This window comes from Schistocerca nitens, chromosome 5, assembly GCF_023898315.1.
Source record: "Schistocerca nitens isolate TAMUIC-IGC-003100 chromosome 5, iqSchNite1.1, whole genome shotgun sequence".
NCBI lineage: Eukaryota > Metazoa > Arthropoda > Insecta > Orthoptera > Acrididae > Schistocerca > Schistocerca nitens.
In genome coordinates, this window is record NC_064618.1 from 278915042 (window position 1) to 278927089 (window position 12048).

The following is a 12048-nucleotide window of genomic DNA, read 5'->3' on the forward strand; positions in this document are numbered from 1 at the left end:
GGGATCATTTGCATTTGTTGATGTGCCCATCCACGAAACACTACCTAGTTATGGAAATTGGCGCCATGAAGTTTTTGATGCAGTGACCTGTAGTGTGGATGATACCTATGATGATGCAGTATTGTGACAATAATACCTATGGATGTATCGGAATCTTGGTATAATTGCTGGGCACTTATCTGTAGGGTATGGTACACTGCCACTAGTACAGCTACTTCATTAGCTTCTCCTGTAACGCATTTGCTTCATTTCCTTCTGCCGATCTGTATTCTGCCATCAGACATAAAGATGTTCATAGTCTTGTAAAAGAAAGAATGACACTGAGCTTTCTCTGGAAAAATACAAAGCAACAGCAGGCTCAACACTTCCTCTACATTCTCCATAAATCAGGGTCATTTCAGTTTTTCTTCTGTGGTTGCAACATTCACTGTCAACATGCACATCTGTTCACCAAATGATACGTAAGTGTACAGACAATAAACACAGCACAAGTATTGTGGTGTTTAGAGCTGCTACCTGTTCTAAATCTGCATGATACACGAGCTCCAGTCACAGTGTACTGCCTGTTGTGATATGTCATACTTCGCTTCATGACCACGGTGATGTATCGAGATGTCCCCTGTTCAACACGTCAAAAGAACTCAACATTCTGAATGGTGTTTTGAAAGTTATGAAATACTGGCCTGTCCTATACCTGCAGCATGGAGGTAGGGTCCCATGTGTCACTGGATATTCAAGGACAATTGACTAGCAAGTCGTAAATTATGATCGTGTACCCATTTCTATTCCTCTGATTACAGTGCAATCTGTGACAAAATAAAGAAAAAGTTTCAAACAAAATGTAAGTAGATTTTGCTTTAGAAACATAATCTGCATAAAAACATGGAGTTTCCGTTGAAAACTTCAAAGTTGCCCCCTGCCACCCGCACATGGGGTTGGGTGGCAGGTCGAGTGTGATACCATTGATGGTGTCCTCTGAGACAAAAAAATTGGAATTATAACTTTTTTAGATATTTCAATGTTTTCAATTAAAATGAACATCTTGTGTATTGGAGAAACTGAGTACTGAGATAACAACAAACAGCTTAATCTACTGGTTCTAAAAACATGAAATTTGTTGGTAATGTATTTTGTGTGATGTAGCCAGTTGCTAAGAGAGGATTTTTTATTTTATTTATTTATTTTTCTAATTGAGAGATTAAAAGTTTTTTTGCTAAATCAACACCCAGCCTGGACCACTGGTTGCAGAAACATGAATTTTTTTGAGAATAGTACATCATAGATCACAGATTTACAAGAAATTAGTAGAAAATGCAAGTTTATATGTCGTTGTGGACTATCATATGCTGAATCATTAATAAATACACAATTAGATCAGCACCAGATAGTACATTACATTCTTAAGCATTAAAGCAGTCACATCTTGTTTTAGCTGAATTTTGAAAAGGCTAACATGCACAGTGATACCTACATATAGTAATAAAGCAGTACCTTCAACTGAATCTTCTTCCTGATTGTCAGAAAACTTAAACCATCAGCTATGAAGCTGTAGTATCATTAACAGAAGAGGTGTTAATAAATGGTTACCAGTATTTGAAATTCTCTAATTTTTACACTTGCTTTTTGCATAAAACTGCACACAAATACGTATATCTTTTCTCACTGTCTATTCATGATTCACCAGCCAATTTTAATCCAGCAGAAAATTCCCATAAAAAAGCAGTGGTATGTAAAATCTCTTCTGTAACTTTCATTATGAAACATATCACAGGACATCCTTCTCTACTAGCATTACTTTTCCTCAACAGTAGTCGTTGATGCCAGTATTATTTTTCAAATTTTGAACAGGTCAGTATTATCTCAGCTGCTTTTCTGAAAACTTCCATATAATTTTATACACAATACTTTATATTTCAAGTTAAAATTTATGAAAAGGAATTACTTTATTTTAGATATTACAACTGGTAAGTATTAGCTCTGAATATACAGTTAAAATTATTTTTTAGGAACATTTTAAATTACAAATTATGTGGTACACTTAAAATTTCTATTGTTAATTATACAATCTAGTACTGTTTGCTATGTTTATTTCTGGATTCATTTATGAAATAATAATCAAAATTAATAGAAATCCATTTGTCAAAAAAAATTGTAAACCCTTTGGAATATGGTTATTACCACAGAGTGAAGAGTAGTAAGCATACACCTGATGTGATCGGGTGTATTTTTTGTATTTTGGGCAAACAATGTAATTTTGGCAATTGCAAGGACTGTATGATATACTAAAATGTGATAAAATATATTAACGTAACAACAAAAATTCTGCAACAACGATCTTCAAATTTATTTTGAACTTTTCAACCATGAGGGCCTAAAATGTGAGAATTTCAGCTTCAAGAATCAGACTCCTCGACAAGAAGAACTGGGGCCAACTCTACAGGAAAAGCTAAGTAAACTAGAAAGTTTATTGTAATCTTTGCTCCTCTCAAATTTTTCATAAAATACTTTGCTTATTGTGGACAATAATTGGAATTAGGAAGGAGGGGGGAGATTACAGACACAAGAAAATAGCTAGTATGTGTATAAATGTCTTAAGACAATAACAAAATGATGACAGAATCTAGCATTACCTGTTTCATCAATCATAATATGGGAGCTATGACTAGCAAATTCAGAAAAGTACATGAATGACTGAGTCATATAACTATAAACAGCAGATAGAATAGAAGGAAATGAATGGTTTAGTTACTAATTACAAACCTCTGGGTGTAACACTTTGTACAGACATGAAGTGGAATGATCTCATAGATGCATTCATGGGTACAGCAGGTAACAGACCTCATTTTATACTGGGGAAATGAAATCTGTCTACAAAAGAGATTGCTTAGAAATCAGTCCTGTCACCCATCCTAGAATATTGCAAACACATGTGGAACCTGCACCAGGTAGGATGACAGAGGGTACTTAAAGTGTACAGAGAAATGCAACATGAATGGTCACTGGTTTGTCTGACATACGGGAGAGTGTCATGGAGATGTGGAAAGAACTGAACTGGTAAACTCTTGAAGACAGATGTAAACTATTATGAGATAGCCTACTTTCAGGAACTGGCTTTAACTGATGACTATGGTTAAACTACAACCCACTACATATCAGATCAGACCAATTACAGTAAGCAAAGTGGCTTTTAAACAATCATTATTCCTATGCTCCATATGTGAATGGAATGGGAAAAAGCCCTAATAACTGACATAATGGGGCTTACCCTCTGCCATGCATTTCACAGCAGTTTGCAGAGCGTGGATGTAGATGTAAAAATAAAGTCAATAAAATAATCATGATATGAGCTCGATTTTACCCATATTTCTTTTATTGGGCCATGAATGACTTACTTTCCTAAAATGAAAAAGGAAGAAAAATGCTTTCAGTCACAGAGCATGATTTTTATTAAAAAGCATGATGTATGTGAAGCCCTGAAGCCCATCTTCAGGTGCTTAACATATTGTTTTGCGATACCCACATGTTTCTCTCTGTTATCTGTTGTATTTACATTAAGCGGATAATTTACACAGTAAAAATACAGATTCTGCACATGGTAATGGTTTTTCTTCAATTCTTTTTAACTTACTGCATGCAGAGATTGTGCTAGCTGGACTGCTGTTAGCACTTTGGAACTCAGAGTGATTCTTTCCACTGATTTCATGTGATTTCTTCAATAACCATCCACAATGCTCAATGGTTCCTGTCAATCAGTACATTAGGCATACCTGCTATTGGTTTAGATGTGGTTGTTCTTTGGCATTTCCACTTCACAGTCACATTACAAACAGTCAACCTGAGTAACTTTAGAAGAGTTGAAATGTCCCTGTTGGATTTGTTATTCAGGTGACATCCAATGACTATTCCATGTTAGAAGTTACTCAGCTCACATGACCAACCAATTCTGCTGTTACTGTTTCTCTACAGGCAACACAAAAACTCCAACCTCTTTTTATACTGGCATGTCTATCTTCCCTGGCATCTAGTTGTCATTTGTGCATTACACAGGTGTGTCCAGATACTTTTGATCCAGTAGTGTATATGACATAAATATCATTGTTATACTGTCTTCCCCACTGACCATTCTGAATCAGGGCCAATTATTCTGCACAGTACTTATCTCTCACAAGCATCCAGCATGTTGGCATCTCTTACAGTTAGTTTCCTAGTTTCTGAAGTGTATGTGGGCATTGATCTGGGTTTTGCAGATGATTAATTTAGTCATGCAGGATAAGAGCAATGATGAAAGCAGTTTTGTTAGGGCAAAGTAAGCTCTATCAGTTGCCTCTAGCACAAGGTATCAGTGTTGTAGGTTACAGCCAATAAAAAGTGTCTGTTGTATTTATTTAATGGGTTTTTCAAAATGAATATTGGGGTTTTAAGGATTTGTAGCATCTATTACTGTGGTGTCACCGCCAGACACCACACTTGCTAGGTGGTAGCTTTTAAATCGGCCACGGTCCAGTAGTATACGTCGGACCCGCGTGTCGCCACTATCAGTGATTGCAGACCTAGCACCGCCACACGGCAGGTCTAGAGAGACTTCCTAGCACTCGCCCCAGTTGTACAGCCGACTTTGCTAGCGATGGTTCACTGACAAATTACGCTCTCATTTGCCGAGGTGATAGTTAGCATAGCCTTCAGCTACATCATTTGCTACGACCTAGCAAGGTGCCATTATCATTTGCTATTTATCTTGTGATGCATGTACCGTCAGACCGATGTTCACCAATTATGGATTAAAGTTAAGTATTCCAGAAGCTACGTACCTTTTTTGCTAGTCTTAAGACCTTGTCCTGTTCCAGACCTCACGCCAGCCTGCGTGAGCTTAAACGCATGCCTTTCGGCTTCCCGTCATAGTGGATTGGCTGTCTTGCCAGTCCACAACAGTTGGCGATGAGAAATCTGCGTTTGTAACTGTATTGCCCTGATTTACTTGTGTCATGGCTTCGCCACAATCTCCAGATGTACTGTCCGAATTTTATCGCTTGCAGAATCAGCAGACGCAGGCCTTATTGGATGCCCTTGGACAGCTCGTCCAGGGTCAACGAGCAACGCACAATGATGCAGTGGCCGCCGCTCCACAGCTACTGCAGCCACAACACGCTGTGGCACCAACTTTTCGTCGTTTTGATGCTGCACTGGAAAGCTGGACGGAGAGGTCACGCCAATTTGGATTCCATCTCACCGCCTACAGAATTCAAGGTAACGAGCGGTAGCCTTTTTTGTTAGCATCCGTAGGCGTCCAGACGTACCGAGTGATAGTGAAATTATTTCCCCGACGCGACGTAGCAACTCTGTCCTACGACGAAATTTTGTCTGCATTAGATGCATATTTCAAAGAATCCATCAATGTAGTTGCAAAAAGGTATACCTTCTTTCGTACAAAACATACGGACGGTCAAACTAATCGGGAGTGGGTTGCAACCTTGCAAGGCCTTACTAGGGATTGTGCTTTTGAGTGTCAATGTGGACTCCCTTATTCAGATACTATGGTACGTGATGCAATTGCACAGAACGTTTCTGATGTTCGTATAAGAGAACAGATTTTGAAACTAGTCAATCCCTCCCTTCAACAAGTGATAGACATATTGGATCGACAGGACACACTTGACTTTGCTCAGGAATCATTTGAAAATTCACCAGCCGTGTGTCACATTAACCGGCCCGCCGGGCACGCTGCATGGAACAGTAAACAGCCCTCGCGCCCGTCCGCACAGCTGCCGCCAAGCTCTCCGCCACGTGTGCTGCGCAAGCAAGCAAATGCAGTGAAATCATGCCCGCGGTGTGCTACTCAACATTTGCGTGAGAACTGCCCGTCACGCCAGGCTATTTGCTTTTTCTGTAACAAAAAAGGACATGTTCAGAGTGTTTGCCAGAATAAGCTCAGATCGGACACTCACAACCATTCCAGGCCCCTTGCTTCACGCTGGAATCGAACCAAGAATACTCAGGCTCATGAACCTTCGCCCATGGAAATTCATGCAGTTCATTCCACTCCGCCCAGTGCCACTTTCTCTAACAGTGACAGAGTTCGTCTAACAAACAGTGTGCGTCGACATCGCCGGAAATCCCGTCAAGTCGCAAGTGATTCTGTACCAGTGTCAGTTCACGTTGCACGAGACAGTCGCTCTTGTCGTCAGCAGGACAATAAACTTTTTGTTGACTTGGACATTCACAGCACTGCACGCACGGAGGCTTTCAGACAGTCGTTCTTCCCGCGAACCATACGCGACTGGAACAGGAAACGGAGGTAATGACAGTGGCACATAAAGTGCGCGCTCTAATCTCTCTAATTTTACATTCGTGATCTCCTCGGGAGGTATAAGTAGGGGGAAGCAATATACTCGATACCTCATCCAGAAACGCACCCTCTCGAAACCTGGCGAGCAAGCTACACCGCGATGCAGAGCGCCTCTCTTGCAGAGTCTGCCACTTGAGTTTATTAAACATCTCCGTAACGCTATCACGGTTACCAAATAACCCTGTGACGAAACGCGCCGCTCTTCTTTGGATCTTCTCTATCTCCTCCGTCAACCCAATCTGGTACAGATCCCACACTGATGAGCAATACTCAAGTATAGGTCGAACGAGTGTTTTGTAAGCCACCTCCTTTGTTGCTGGACAACATCTTCTAAGCACTCTCCCAATGAATCTCAACCTGGTACCCGCCTTACCAACAATTAATTTTATATGATCATTCCACTTAAATCGTTCCGCACGCATACTCCCAGATATTTTACAGAAGTAACTGCTACCAGTGTTTGTTCCGCTATCATATAATCATACCATAAAGGATCCTTCTTTCTATGTATTCGCAATATATTACATTTGTCTATGTTAAGGGACAGTTGCCACTCCCTGCACCAAGTGCCTATCCGCTGCAGATCTTCCTGCATTTCGCTACAATTTTCTAATGCTGCAACTTCTCTGTATACTACAGCATCATCCGCGAAAAGCCGCATGGAACTTCCAACACTATCTACTAGGTCCTTTATATATATTGTGAAAAGCAATGGTCCCATAACACTCCCCTGTGGCACGCCAGAGGTTACCTTAACGTCTGTAGACGTCTCTCCATTGATAACAACATGCTGTGTTCTGTTTGCTAAAAAATCTTCAATCCAGCCACACAGCTGGTCTGATATTCCGTAGGCTCTTACTTTGTTTATCAGGCGACAGTGTGGAACTGTATCGAATGCCTTCCGGAAGTCAAGAAAAATAGCATCTACCTGGGAGCCTGTATCTAATATTTTCTGGGTCTCATGAACAAATAACGCGAGTTGGGTCTCACACAATCGCTGTTTCCGGAATCCATGTTGATTCCTACATAGTAGATTCTGGGTTTCCAAAAATGACATGATACTCGAGCAAAAAACATGTTCTAAAATTCTACAACAGATCGACGTCAGAGATATAGGTCTATAGTTTTGCACATCTGCTCGACGACCCTTCTTGAAGACTGGGACTACCTGTGCTCTTTTCCAATCATTTGGAACCCTCCGTTCCTCTAGAGACTTGCGGTACACGGCTGTTAGAAGGGGGGCAAGTTCTTTTGCGTACTCTGTATAGAATCGAATTGGTATCCTGTCAGGTCCAGTGGACTTTCCTCTGTTGAGTGATTCCAGTTGCTTTTCTATTCCTTGGACACTTATTTCGATGTCAGCCATTTTTTCGTTTGTGCGAGGATTTAGAGAAGGAACTGCAGTGCGGTCTTCCTCTGTGAAACAGCTTTGGAAAAAGGTGTTTAGTATTTCAGCTTTACGCGCGTCATCCTCTGTTTCAATGCCATCATCATCCCGGAGTGTCTGGATATGCTGTTTCGAGCCACTTACTGATTTAACGTAAGACCAGAACTTCCTAGGATTTTCTGTCAAATCTGTACATAGAATTTTACTTTCGAATTCACTGAACGCTTCTCGCATAGCCCTCCTTACGCTAACTTTGACATCGCTTAGCTTCTGTTTGTCTGAGAGGTTTTGGCTGCGTTTAAACTTGGAGTGAAGCTCTCTTTGCTTTCGCAGTAGTTTCCTAACTTTGTTGTTGTACCACGGTGGGTTTTTCCCGTCCCTCACAGTTTTACTCGGCACGTACCTGTCTAAAACGCATTTTACGATTGCCTTGAACTTTTTCCATAAACACTCAACATTGTCAGTGTCGGAACAGAAATTTTCGTTTTGTTCTGTTAGGTGGTCTGAAATCTGCCTTCTATTACTCTTGCTAAACAGATAAACCTTCCTCCCTTTTTTTATGTTCCTATTAACTTCCATATTCAGGGATGCTACAACGGCCTTATGATCACTGATTCCCTGTTCTGCACTTACAGAGTCGAAAAGTTCGGGTCTGTTTGTTATCAGTAGGTCCAAGATGTTATCTCCACGAGTCAGTTCTCTGTTTAATTGCTCGAGGTAATTTTCGGATAGTGCACTCAGTATAATGTCACTCGATGCTCTGTCCCTACCACCCGTCCTAAACATCTGAGTGTCCCAGTCTATATCTGGTAAATTGAAATCTCCACCTAAGACTATAACATGCTGAGGAAATTTATGCGAAATGTATTCCAAATTTTCTCTCAGTTGTTCTGCCACTAACGCTGCTGAGTCGGGAGGTCGGTAAAAGGAGCCAATTATTAACCCAGCTCGGTTGTTGAGTGTAACCTCCACCCATAATAATTCACAGGAACTATCCACTTCTACTTCACTACAGGATAAACTACTACTAACAGCGACAAACACTCCACCACCGGTTGCATGCAATCTATCCTTCCTAAACACCGTCTGTACCTCTGTAAAAATTTCGGCAGAATTTATCTCTGGCTTAAGCCAGCTCTCTGTACCTATAACGATTTCAGCTTCGGTGCTTTCTATCAGCGCTTGAAGTTCCGGTACTTTACCAACGCAGCTTCGACAGTTTACAATTACAATACCGATTGCTGCTTGGTCCTCGCATGTCCTGACTTTGCTCCGCACCCTTTGGGGCTGTTGCCCTTTCTGTACTTGCCCGAGGCCATCTAACCTAAAAAACCGCCCAGTCCACGCCACACAACCCCTGCTACCCGTGTAGCCGCTTGCTGCGTGTAGTGGACTCCTGACCTATCCAGCGGAACCCGAAACCCCACCACCCTATGGTGCAAGTCGAGGAATCTGCAGCCCACATGGTCGCAGAACCGTCTCAGCCTCTGATTCAGACCCTCCACTCGGCTCTGTACCAAAGGTCCACAGTCAGTCCTGTCGACGATGCTGCAGATGGTGAACTCTGCTTTCATCCCACTAGCGAGACTGGCAGTCTTCACCAAATCAGATAGCCGTCGAAAGCCAGAGAGGATTTCCTCCGATCCATAGCGACACACATCATTGGTGCCGACATGAGCGACCACCTGCAGATGGGTGCACGCTGTACCCTTCATGGCATCCGGAAGGACCCTTTCCACATCTGGAATGACTCCCCCCGGTATGCACACGGAGTGCACATTGGTTTTCTTCCCCTCTCTTGCTGCCATTTCTCTAAGGGGCCCCATTACGCGCCTGACGTTGGAGCTCCCAACTACCAGTAAGCCCACCCTCTGCGACCGCCCGGATCTTGCAGACTGAGGGGCAACCTCTGGAACAGGACAAGCAGCCATGTCAGGCCGAAGATCAGTATCAGCCTGAGACAGAACTTTAAACGATTTGGAATCACAAGGTGTGATTGAACATGTGCAGGCTTCTCTCTGGGCATCACCCTTAGTAATTTTGCCAAAAATTTCTGGAAAATTGAGACTTTGTGTGGACTTCAAGGCAACAGTGAATCCACAACTAGTGACTGCAACTTTTCCTTTACCCTGCCCGGAAGATCTTTTTGACAAACTGTGTCCGGGTAAATATTTTTCGAAGTTGGACCTAGCAGATGCATACTTGCAAATACCGGTGGACGAAGAATCCCAGCGCGTTTTGGTGGTTAACACGCATCTTGGTTTGTATTGATTCAAATGAATGCCATTCGGGTGTGCATCCGCCCCTGCATTGTTTCAGTAATATCTACAAACTGTTTGTGCGTCGGTCCCTACTGCAGCAAACTATCTGGACGATATTGTGATCTCCAGAAAGATGGAAGAAGAACATTTAGCCAATCTCTGAACATTATTTCAGGTCTTGCGACATAATGGTCTTCGCTTGCTGAAGGACAAATGTGTGTTTTTTGCTCGTGACTTACCCTACCTGGGACATGTACTCAATGCCCAAGGCATACATCCCAGTCCCGAGCACCTCCGTGCCATACAAGACTTGCCTTCGCCGCAGAATTTGAAGCAGCTACAGAGTGTGCTGGGAAAAATCAATTATTATCATCGCTATGTGCGCCACATCTCTTCCATTTCAGCTCCGCTTCATCGCTTATGACATAAAGGTGTTCCGTTCGTCTGGACGACGGAATGCGAACGCGCCTTTCGCCAGTTGAAATCGGCATTGCTTTCCAATACTTGCCTTACACCATTCGATCCGCAGAAACCCCTTTTGTTGGTGGTGGATGCATCGGATTTCAGGGTCGGTGCTGTGCTTGCGCACAAAGATAGATCGCACGATCGCCCTATTGCATTTGTGTCCAAATTGCTCTCGTCTGCACAAAGAAATTATTCACATATCGAGAAAGAAGCTTTGGCTCTCGTATTTGGTGTTACTAAGGTTCATGATTTCTTGTATGGTCGTCACTTTACCATCATCACGGACCACAAACCTTTGCAATCGCTTTTTCATCCGAACAAGCCTGTACCTCCACGTACAGCACAGAAATTCATTCGCTGGTCTATTTTCCCTTCGCAGTACTGCTACGATATCTTGTATCGGTCCACTGCTAAGCACAGAAACGCCAATGCATTGTCCCGTTTGCCTGTTGCTGAGGATAGAGCATTCGATACCTCCGAACTTGCTTGCATGTTCATTGGTGCGGAAACGTGGTCGAATCGTTTCCGATTGATTTTCGTCATGTAGCTACAGCCACAGCTGCTGACCCTGTCCTTGCTACCATTTTGCGTTTTGTTGCCACGCAATGGCCCTTGTCAAAGTCACAGATCGAGGATCCGTTGGTTCGCCGATTTTTTGCTCACAAGGAGAGACTTTTTGTACGACGTGGTGTTTTGCTGTTGCATTCCGATAATGATCAGTCCAGGGTCCTGGTCCCACGTTCGTTACAGTCCTCTGTCTTGCAGCTTCTCCACCAAGGACATAGGGGTATAGTGAGAACGAAACAACTTGCTCGTCAGCACTATACTTGGTTCGGAATCGATGCTGCGATTACGAATATGTGCTCTTCTTGCAGGGCATGTGCCGAACAACAATCCGCGCCACCGCACAAATTCTTTGCATGGCCAAAAGCCACTTCCCCTTGGCAACGCTTACACATCGATTTTGCTGGTCCATTCTGGAATGCTCGATGGTTGGTTGTGGTAGATTCATTCAGTAATTTTCCTTTTGTTGTCAGGATGTCTTCCACGACGTCCTCTGCCACCATCCAAGCGTTATCTGCTATCTTTTGCATTGATGGTCTTCCACAGTCTATTGTTTCCGACAATGGCCCACAATTCAGGTCCGCAGAATTTCAGTCATTCTGCAACGCCAATGGTATTCAACATCTGACATCTGCACCGTTTTCGCCTCAGTCAAACGGTGCCGCTGAACGATTGGTCCGGACTTTCAAGTCACAGATGTTGAAGTTGAAAGAGTCGCATTCTCGGGAGGACGCGTTGTTGCTCGTTTTGTCCTCATATCGCTCTCAGCCCAGAAATGGTCGCTCGCCGGCTGAGTTGCTCCATGGTCGTCCTCATCGAACCTTGATGTCTTTGCTACATCTGCCGCATCAGGTTCCTGTGCAGCGGCAGACACCTGCTTTTGCTCCAGGCGACGTTGTCTACTATCGTCACTATCGCAGTTCACGGCGTTGGCTCAAAGGGCGTATTCTTCGCTGCCTCGGCCGTGCTATGTATCTGGTTTTGGGAGCCTCTGGTGAGGTGCGCCGGCATCTCACTCAGCTGTGCCT

The 12048-nt window shown here is 43.1% G+C and overlaps 1 protein-coding gene across 1 annotated transcript in view; it reads right to left on the reverse strand.

Annotated features, from left to right (window-relative positions):
- Positions 1–12048, reverse strand: part of LOC126259713 (aquaporin-9-like) — a 79272-nt gene that overhangs the window by 33922 nt on the left and 33302 nt on the right. The gene's annotated exons all lie outside the window — the stretch shown is intronic.